At 52.7% G+C, this 10703-nt stretch overlaps 1 protein-coding gene across 2 annotated transcripts in view; it reads right to left on the bottom strand.

Annotated features, from left to right (window-relative positions):
• CASZ1 (castor zinc finger 1) overlaps positions 1-7517 on the bottom strand; it is a 144737-nt gene extending 137220 nt beyond the window's left edge. For both annotated transcript variants that reach the window (XM_090268583.1, XM_090268581.1), the window contains exon 1: positions 7367-7517. The gene's annotated coding sequence lies outside the window, so the exon portion shown is untranslated. The remainder of the gene's footprint in view (positions 1-7366) is intronic.
• Between the last annotated feature and the right edge of the window lie 3186 nt (positions 7518-10703).

Genomic DNA, 10703 nt, shown 5'->3' on the forward strand with positions numbered 1-10703 from the left:
GAGCCCAGGAGGAGCAACCCACGGCAGGACTGCCCCAGGGCACACGTTTCCAACACCCCTGCTCCCTTCGCCAGCAAGTCCCCTCTCCTGGAGATCCCCCGGTGTCATCTCAGACAACGGCTTGCTCTGGGCTCCTCCGGGTCCTGCCCACCCCAGCCTCCAGGCCTCCTGCAGAGCCTCCCAAGCCCTGGGCCTGCCACTCCCCCAGGGCCACCTCCCTCCCCCTCCTCCGCTCTCTCTTTTCTCTGTGTCCTCAAGACTCCTCTCACCTTGAGAAGTGTTAGGATTACCCAGCATTTACACTCAATGCTCTTCTTTATTCCTTAAGACTTATTAAGAATGATAATGAGTTCCGAAGGAGCCACATGTCTCTCTCTCTCTCTCTCTCTCCCCCCTGTCTTCGCTCCCCCTCCATCCTTCTCTTCTCTCTCCCCCACCCTTTCCCCTGCTCTCTTTCTACGTGTCTTTTCCACCAAAGACACACAGGACAAATCCAGACCAGAAGGGAAAAGAAATTCCAACAATATGGAACAAGGGCCCTTGAGGATTTATATTCAATACATCCCTCTCTCTTCTTCCCTCTCCTGAGTTGTTCTCAATTATTCAGATTAAAAACAACAACAACTCCCCCTGCCCTCCCCACCACAAGGCCACCCCTCACTCCGCTGGACTTTGAAAGGGGGGGGGGGCAGGAGAAAGGCCTGGCTTGCCTGCGCAACCTCCTTAACGGGCAGCTCTGAAATGGTTGATTAATTTTTGCAGAATTTACGACACACTTTGGCTGGCCCCCTCCAACACTGTGGCCTCAGAACCACAGTAACTTCAGTTGGTGAACTTGAGGGGGCCTCTCCCCAGTGGCCTCGGGGGGCTGGAACCGCGGCGGCCGGCCTGTGGACAGACGCAAGACACAGATGCCAAAGGCCAGGCAGGAGACAGCCCGATCACCAACCGGCTGGCGTGGTACCCACAGGGGAGGTCGCCGGGCAGCCGGAAGCCACGGCTAACTTTCGGCTCTTTGGGACTTTTTAATTTCAAAACACGGAGGAAGCCAGTGGAACGTGAGCAGAGCAAAAACAAACCATCAGAGCTGGCGCGGATGCCCAAGCTCGCGCCCACCAAGCCAACCACGCATCCCGGTAGGCGGATCGGCCTTATCGGGCCGCCGGGCTGCCCTTCAGAGAAGGGGAAGAACAGATCCTAATGAAATTACGGTTTTTAAAATGTCTATAAATTAATTCCATCTCTCTCTCTCCCTCTCTCTCCCTGAATCTCCCCCTGCGCTCCCTCCTCTACCAGGCTGTTTGCCGCTCCTCAGTTCCCTCCGCTCATGTCTGTTTTTCTGATATAGACATCAAGAGGTTACAGGCTCAATTACCACTCCGCTGGAGTCTCGGCATCAGGCTTGCCCGGCCTTCTCTTCTCCTCTCAGAAACCAGATCCCCAATAAATCTCTCTTCTGATTGATATTTTCATTTTTAAAGCCAAAAGCTGAAAGTGTCCTTCAGTGGTCTCGCAGCCTTTTTTAACTTACTTCACATGGGGGGGGTGGGGGGTGGCGGTTATTCTTTTAAATTGTGTTTGAGTATAAATATAATATAAATGCTCTTCATCTCATTCCCCTTTCTTAAGGATACACACAAAACCTTGGCTATACATGAAATTTCAAAAAGATGGGGACTGAGTGCAAATGTGCTTAGTGAATGCCTGTCTATGGGAGGGGCACAGGGGCTGCGGGGGGCACATCAGCTGGACATTTAGTATATTTCTAAAGTTATGAGGTGACATCATAAGGCTTCTTATCAGCAAAAGATCCATTTGAAAAGGGTGGAACATAAATGGTGATTTTTTTTTTAAGGGAAAATATTGCTTCTACCTTCCTCAATACTGTCACTCGATACAGGAGATAAGCTATCTCTACCGTCTTACAGCTTCGAAAACGGCCCCCCACCACCAAAATGAAGTTTGAGAAATCCAAGCCATTGTAGATCTGAATTCCTGAGAAGCAGAAATCAGCTTCAAGTTGTGAGTCTAAGGGAAAAAAACACGAAGACAAAATCCCACTGTAATTCTGGAAATACTAACCAGAGGGGATTCCAAAAGGTACTTTTCCAGGAAAAAGCACTTGAGACAAAGGCCAGAGAAAGTTGAAGCTTAAGGTGAATCAAAAAGAAAAACTTTGTCTTTCCAATTAACTAGCCTGGGAGAGAGAAGAGGGGCAAGGGGGTGTGTGTGTGTGCATTACTACCAACTCATTAATTCTTTCCTGTAAACAATGTAATTAAATTCTGCTAAATACAGGAGAAATACTCATTTTGGAGTGCTTCCCCCCACCTCAAAAGCAAATTCCTCCAGGTTACTCCTTCCTATGCCAACACTTCCCGGCTGCACAGCCTTCAAATGGATTTCCAACCCAGGCATGGACTGAACTGCTCACAGCTGCAAGAATGACAGCCTCATGTGTCTGAAAGCTGACACTTCAGCTTTTAAAAGAAATGGAGGAAAATAAGCTGTTGACTTCTTGGTTAAAGTATTTTCTTGTTCTAACTCATGTTCTTATGTCACTGGGCTAAAAAAGAGAGAGAGAGAGAGAGAAAGAAGAGAGAGAAGAGAGATATGACTTTCCTTGAATGATCTGTTTAACCTAAGCCAGGGGAAAAAAAAGAAAGTCATTAATTACTTATGTGAGCTATTGCTTCAGAAAGACAATAAACCTGCCCGGTCGCCATGGATATGACATATTTGCTCTGAAAACAACACAATAATTAGCAAAGGGGAAAGATACAAGGAGAATATGCAAACTCCTGAGTTTAAAGCTACAGTGCCTCTGTTCTGCTTGCAATCCAAATCAAACACATTTAAAAAATATAGCAAAGGGGGAAATAACAGGAATGGCTGCTCCTCTCTCCTTTCACCTAAGAAGCAACACCCATTTCCACCCCCTTCCAAAATAAAATAATATAAAAGAGAAGTAGGATGGCCGAAGGAATAAAAAAGAAAAGTCAAAAATTACCTCTTTTATTTCCTATAGCAGGGGTGGAGTCTGAGGTGTTTTTTTTTTTTTTTTTTTCCTTCTTTCTTTCTTTCTTTTTTTAATAAGTGCTCTAATTTAGCATGGGACCTTCTGGCCAGATATAAATTTATTTATGAGCGTCAAATGCCCTGTGTGTGGCTCACCCCTCCCCAAAGTGAATGGAAACGGGCAGGGGTGGAGGTGGGGGGCTGGAGTTGAAAAAGGAAACTATACTCAGAAAGCATCCACTCTAGAGATGGACATCCACTCCCCCCACCTCCAAGAAAATGGAACCCAGGCCTTACTTTAATATTAAAAATGTACTGAATGGTTTTACCTACAACTTAGTCCCAAAGGATCATCAGGAAATGCAACCGCTTTGTATCATATCTGCAGCGCGATAAACATCGGAGTTCAGAGTAGGTTTGCAATTTTTCAGAGTGTCACACACCAAGATAATTTTTTGCTGCCTTACTTTCTTAGTTCACTGCACCCACCCCCCACAAAGTCACAAATACACAGAAGACTAGCAGAGGAGAAGAGAGAAGGAGGAAAAGTTGATGTGTTCTCACACACCAGACAGAGGTTACTGATAGTCTCCTGAAAAGGAGGGAAGAAGAAAGTTTTAAATATTTGGGTATTTAAAAAAAATTAAAGCACTCTATTAAGTCTGAGTAAAAAATTCTTCCCTCTTCCCAGAGGCTAATTTTCCAAAAACAGATGGTCAGGATCTAAAAGAGAGGCAAGTATACCTCAACCCCCACAGGCAGAGAAATCTAACTTTGAACTCCTTTTTAAATTAAGAAGAGGGGGGGGCAAGATAAACTATTAATAAGTATGAAAAATTAGCTGAGCTACAAGTTTTGTTTTTCTTATTCAAAAAATTCTTTAAACACAAGGGGAGCAGATATAAAGGAGAGGTTCACATTTGACTGACTTCCTATTTTTTTAAACAATAGTTGCGTTTTTGTTTTTTTTTTAGATTGGACTCTTTGATCTTGAAAGAATTTTGCTCTTATATGATGGGGGAGAAGAGGGTGGTGGTGAAGTGATCTGTTTTAAATGATGATGCAACTTAGGGATCAAAGCCTTCGCTTTCTTCCAGCCATAATAAGCTGTACTTGCCACAAAGCGTGAGTCTCCCGGCTCCTCTCCTTGGTAAGAAGGAAATAAAATGCACTGAGACTCAGAAAGACGCGAAGTCTCTGCAAGGTGCAAAGTCTAAAAAAAAAAAAAAAAAAAAAAAAAAAAGAGGGAAGCACTGCCCCTTTAAACGTTTTAGTGCATATGGAGTTTGATTTCTGAAAGAGATCAGTTTAACATCTCCATAGAAACCAGCAACAGATTATCATCAACAGAATAAATAACTAGTCTAATAAATTAAACAGGAGGCATAAGATCGCTGGAAACCTGATTACTGAAGTTCAACAATATTCCCCATAAACTCTCGTTAACCGCCTCTAAGGTGGCTAACAAGATGGGGAGGGGGGGTGCTATCTCTCCAATTCGCCGGATTCGGGGAGAGAGAGGGTGGCCGCTGCCCGGAAGGGAGAAGTTCCCCGCCCTGCCCTTTAGAGGGTCTGAGAACTCGACAGAGGGCAAACCATAAAGCGAAGTTTGGGAAGTAGGAAAGCGGCTGGGCGTCGGGAGAGGCAGAGCGAGTCTCCGAAGAAGGCGCGGGACGCGCCGCCCGCCCGGGACGCACTGCCTCATTGCCACCACCGCGCACACCCGGAGCTTTGCGCTCGGGCACCGAACGGCCCAGCGCCCCCTCTGGGCACGTGGAGCGCAGCCGGGGCGCAGCCCCGGGGGACCAACTACCCCCCTCACCACGCCTCGCGCAGCTGCTCCTGCTCAGCTCGGACAGCTCCCTTTAGGAAGGCGACGTGCGGTGTGTGTGTGTGTGTGTGTGTGTGTGTGTGTGTGTGTGTGTGTGTGTGTGTGTGTGTGTGTGTGTGTGTGTGTGTGTGTCCATCCGCGCGCGCCAAGGGGTGGGAGGGGGTGGGAGTGGGCACACCAGTTTACCCAGCGATCTGTTTTCCAGTCCCCTCTCACGCTCTCACCGCGTCTGTAGCAGCTTTGTGACCTCCTAAATTTATCAACTTTGCCAATCGACTACCCTGGCCTTTCCCCCCTCGCCTCCCCCAGCTCTATGAATGTACCGGGTGTTGGCGGGATAACCTCACACTCTGAGAGGGTCGTGCCACCAGACTCCGCTGGGGCAAGGACGCATAATCCTCCCAGTCACCCCTTGATCCATACGGGTTTGGGGGGGCTCCAGGCTCATTGGAGGGGTGTTTAGCTGTTTCCCTGTTGAACAAATCATACTCATACACACCCGCGCCCGCACGCTCCCCAGCGTGACGGGAAGGAGGTCCTCACCGCACCCTGGGCCGGCTTCCCAAGCTGAGGCTGGGTCAGGAGGAACTTGAGTGTAGGGAGAAGCTGCCCCTTGCCTCCCTCGACACCCTTCTCCCCTAACTCCGGACCCGGGTTGGGGATGGCTTAGAATAAGAATCTGCACCCACCCTCTAGAAAAAAAAAACTATTATTATTATTATTTTAATCTACGCCCCCAGTGTCCCTCCTGCCGTGATTGACGGCGCATACACCTGTTCCCCTCACCCAGGAGCTTCCAACGCTGGGGACGGACGTTCGCCCCAATGCTCCGCAGCGGCCCAGCGCCAGCCCGCCGCCCCGGGCCGGCCAGCTCTTGCCCGCCGCCCCGCACGCCCCTGCCCCGACACCTTGCCACCGCAGCACTCGCCCCCTCCCCTCTCAGGCCCTGCTCCTCCGCCCGCCAGTCCCCGCCGCACTGGCTTCGGAAAGAGAGAAAGAACAGAAAGCAAAACTTCCTGGCGGCCGACGGCCATCAGCTGCACATTCTGCAAATGCCACCGAGTAAAAATAAACCGGCCGCCGCTCCGCCCGGCCGGCTCACCCCCGACGCACGCTCGGCCCCTTGCCCCAGGAGCTCCCAGACTGTTGGTAGGGCCCTGTCCCCCATTCCCGCGCGCCCCCTGGAGCCCTACTACCCTGCACTCCTCTGCCAGCCACCTCACGCTCCTTTGCCCTGAAGCTCGACCCCAAATGACCAGGTGGCCCAGCCCTCTTCCGTTTGGTGCCCCCCTGCCCCAAAGCCACTCTTCTCTCGGTCCTCCACCTGGTGCCTATTTCAGCGGCAGGCCCCTGGATTCGAGTCTCTTTCCCCAAATGCTAAGCCCCGAGGTTACCCTCAGCCCACTCTCGGGGCACAGACTTCGCCAGACCCTCTCCCACTGCGGACGGGCCCCCGGGAGCGCACCGCTCCACCCGCCTGCGGGCCGGCCAGCCCACCGTCCCATATCCCCCGGCGCAACTTCTCTCCCAGCGCACACAACGACCGCGGCAACTCCCCCGAACTTTTCCCCGGACCCAAGCGGGCTCCGGCCGGGAGCGCACGGCTCTGAGCCGGTGGCCTGGCTCCCTGTGCCCAGCACTGCCAGCTCTGTGCCCGAGGAGACTGGGGTGGAGGTGGGGGTGGGGGAGTGAGAAGAGCCACTAGCCGCGCCCGGAGCAGCGCACTTGAGACAAACTTCCCAGGCACAAATGAAAAGGGGGACGCCGCTCCCCCATCGAAACAACCCATTGCCTTCGTTTTCCCACCCCGAGGCACCCCTTGACACTGCACCTAAGTGAACACTGCCTACCTCTGCCGGTAGCACCTACACTCTGGTAGTGGGGCGCGAGAGTCTGCTGGAGGGTTTCCCCCACCCACCCCTTCCCCTGGGCAAAGTCTTGCAAAGTCACCCCGGGCGCCCCTCACCCCTGCCTCCTTCTCTGCCCTGGAGAGCGCGTGAATCCCTGCAACTGGGGGTGGGGGAGTATAGGGGGAAGGAGTGATTACACGGTATTGGCGAGCACCTGCCTCCCACCCCACACCCGGAGCCCGCAGCACGGGGGGCGCCCCCACCCTATTTGCAAAGTCCTGCACTCGTGCCTAGCACCTCCCCCTCTTCTCCCCTACCCCGCCGCCCCCTCAGTTGGAGTAAGTGACCCCCAGGAGGAGCAGCCCTCCCCTCCCACGGAGCCGCGCGCTGGGCATTCCCCTGGCCACGGCGGGTGACGAACCGCCCTGCGCCCGGGTGCCAGCCCTCCTTGCCCCCTGCCTCCCGCACGGCCGGAGTTGGGTGGCAGCCGCCGCGCGCTAGCTGGCTGGCTCTCTCGCTGGCTCGCCCGCTCCCGGCAAGCAAGCGGCAGCCCCGGGGGTAGGGGGCTGCACCGGGACGAGGGGTGAGACGCGGAAGCACCTCGGGAGGCCCGCAAAGATGAGGGGTGGTGGGGGGGCCGCGACGGAGGGAGCGCGGAGTCTCTTACCTGCACTTGGGGCGGCTTTGGGTGACTTTCCAAGTCCGGGGGAAAAATGTGTGTGTGTGTTTGGGATGGAGCGCCGCGGGCGCGCATGCGCTGCCCAAAGTTGCCGGATCCCGGATTTTTCGCTCCCAGTCTCCGCTCTCGCCCGCTGTGATTATGGAATTCTCCGAGGCCGAGCTGGCGACTGGGTGGCATGCAAAACCCGGGACGGATCGCGGGGCCGGGCTCCACTCCACCCTCGCACCCCCAGACCTTCCCCTTCTGGTTTCTTCCCACCCACCGCCCCGACTAAGCTCGTCTTGCGTGCGCCCCGAGGTGCGGCCTGCCGAAGAGCATCTGAGCGCACGGCTCCCATTTGCGGCTGGAGAAGCTTTCTACACTCCCCAACTGAGTGGAGCTGAGGCTGGTGTAGATGAGAGAAGGGAGGGGAGTGGGTTACTCTCCACCTGTTCTGAACCCCAGAAAGCCAGTGGGCTGGCCACTTTTCCTGAAGAACTAGCTCTTTTCTGCAAGTTAAAATGTTAGGAGCATGACGTTCCCACTGTTCCATAGCCGCTTTGCACGTATTCTTTGCAAAGGAGTTTTTCATTCATTCCGTTGTGCAAGAAATAAACCCTTAAGTGAGGAGCTAGGCCGTGAGGAATGAAGGAATGGTGTGTATGCCCATAATGAACATTAAGATACATGAATAATATTATTTCAGGAGTCAAAAGATCTGTGAAGAAAATAAAATAAGACAATAGGATAAGGCGTGCCTTGGGAGAACGAATCCCCCACCTCTCCAGGTGAAAGAGTAGGGCCACAATGAGCGGCAACCTTCATACTCCATTGTAGAAATGACTCCCCCCATCCCCTTGGCCCACCCTGACACCTTCCAGTTTGAGGTGGCCACACCAGCTGAGGCTGGAGGTCGGCAGCAGTCCTCTGCCCAATAGCTCTGGCCCTGCTGTTCTTGGCCAGGCCACCCCCATCCCAGGACTGAGCTAGTCACTGTACCTGTTTTTCCTTCTGAACAAGGACAGGATGCAAATAAGGTCAGATCTGAAAGAAAGGGGGAACCACTCAGATGGAGAGATAAGTGAGAAATTGACCACAATAGTAAACCAAATGGCTAAATGATTCATAGAATAAATGAATAAAAATTCAAAGTATGACCTACAGGTTCGAGCAGTGTTCACTAGAGTGCCTTGAACTAAGAGCGAAATGCCACAGGCTGGTAACCGCTGTGGCACACTGGTAAGCTTCGGGCCTAATCTGCAAGGTTTCAGCAAAGCTTCTCAGGCCTGGAAGTGACCAGAAGCCTTGTATGGTAATTGTCCAAGACAGACATCTTCTGGGATGCATTCCGTGCCCTGCCTAAGTTGGAAGTTAATCGGTAAATGGATAGAGACTGGAGACTCTGTGGCCCTCTGGCCCTGAGGTGGCCAGGATTTGCCTTGTCCCCTAAAAAGCCTCCAGGTTTGGGGGAGGAGGCTCATCCATCCCATACCCTTTAGAGGATGAGTGACCTCTGCTTGCTTTAGACTGGCTGGGAAGAAACCAACTCGAAAATAGAGCTCATCTCTTTACCACCGGGAATGGGTCTATCATCAGTTCGGGCTTTGTCTGCGCAGGAAGGCCAGATTTGGGGGTGAGACATGCCTCTCAGGTTTATTTAAGAATTCCCCCTCATTAGCCCCATAATTAACAGGGAGCAGCAACACATTAATAATTAACAGTCCCCACTGACCACTGACCCATTACTCTCCATTGCCACCCCCACCCCCATCAAAGGCATCCTCAGTTCCCCGGAGTGGGCTGCTGGCCTCTAAGACTCTTGTGCCTGCTGACTCACCAGAATGCACAGCCCCAGAGATCTCAAGCCCAACCCTCACATTCTGCAGAAGGACAAACTGAGGCACTGTGAGAGGTCGTGACCTGAGAAGTGGCAAGGAAGGTCTTCTGACTTTTGATTCAGGACTTGTTCCACTCCTGGGCAGTATGAGGAGGTCGTTAATGGCTTGGGCTTTTGGAGTCACACCCCAGTGACCCACCAGCAGAGTGACCTTGAGGGAGGCCTTTGACCCCTCTGTGCCTCAGTTGCCTCAACAGTAAAATGGGGGTAATAATAGCACTTCCTGCCTGGGATTGTTGAGAGGCTAAAATGAGCTAATGCAGGAAAAGTGCCTGGGCCAAGATAGTGATCGATAAATGCCAGTAATTGTCATTGCTCCTTGGGACAGCCAGTGTTCCCTCTCCCTGCCATTGCTTCCTGTCCTCTCTCCCTTTCTTCTTCTCCTCTGTCCTTTCTGTCCCCCCTCCAGCAACAGCTCGCACTCACTCATTCAGTCAGCAGGCATTTTCCCAGCCCCGCGAGCAGCAGGTCCTTACCGGGCTGGGGAGATGAAGGTGAACCAGCCAGGCCAGGCCTGTGAGGAGCTGGCTGAGGAGTCTGCTCATCATTCCCCTCCCAGCATTCCCTCTCTCCGCCTCCCCCACCCCCTACCCCAACAGCCACATCTCACCCACCAAACTTTTATGAAAACATTTATTCCCCCCTCCATTTATTCTCAGATGCTGTGCAATTCTCCCACACCCCCAGCAACAATAATAACACCAAAGCCAGGGGCTAGAAGAGAGCACCGCCCCCAAGCAGGAGCCTCTGGCCTCCTGTTCCCCATGCCCACTCCCCTTGCAGGAACTGAAATCAGATGCTCTTTTCCTCGTTCGCTTCATTTCAGCATTTCCTGAGCTTTCCCTAAAATAATACAAACTTTCTCTTCATCAGCAAGATCTGGCCGGTGCCTGGCGCTGGACCTTACCTGCCTCCATCTTCCCCTGGGTCTCACTGCACACACACACACACACACACACACTAGCTTCTTGCCATCCTGGAAAACGCCAAGCTTGTCTCTACCTCAGGGCCTTTGCACTCGTTCCCTCTGCCTGGAGTGCCCTTTTGCGGCTGCCTCTTTGGTATCATTCAGGTCTTTGCTCCCTAAAGCAGCTCCCTAGCCTTTCTCTATCACTTTCCCCTGAGTGTCTACAATGATTTTGCTTATTCATGTGTTTCCGTGTTTCCTGTCCAACTGCCCCTGTTAGTTGGGAGCTCCTTGGAGGCAGGGACTTGGTTCTGTGTCCCCTCATGTCCTCAGGACCTCAAAGAGTGCCTGACACATAGTAGGCCTCACTGTCTGGGAGCCAGGCACTGAATCAAGCTAAGCCTATGAGGCCCCTGCCCTGGAGGGGCTTATACTGTAGGAGAATAACTAGAGAGCTCCTAGGACAAAGCCTGGAGGAGAGAGGAGGAACTGCTCCCACCCAGGAGTTGCCAGGGTAGCACAGTGGTTTTGCCACATTT

Source organism: Furipterus horrens, unplaced genomic scaffold (assembly GCF_987537825.1).
Source record: "Furipterus horrens unplaced genomic scaffold, mFurHor1.1.pri manual_scaffold_3, whole genome shotgun sequence".
Classification (NCBI taxonomy): Eukaryota; Metazoa; Chordata; class Mammalia; order Chiroptera; family Furipteridae; genus Furipterus; species Furipterus horrens.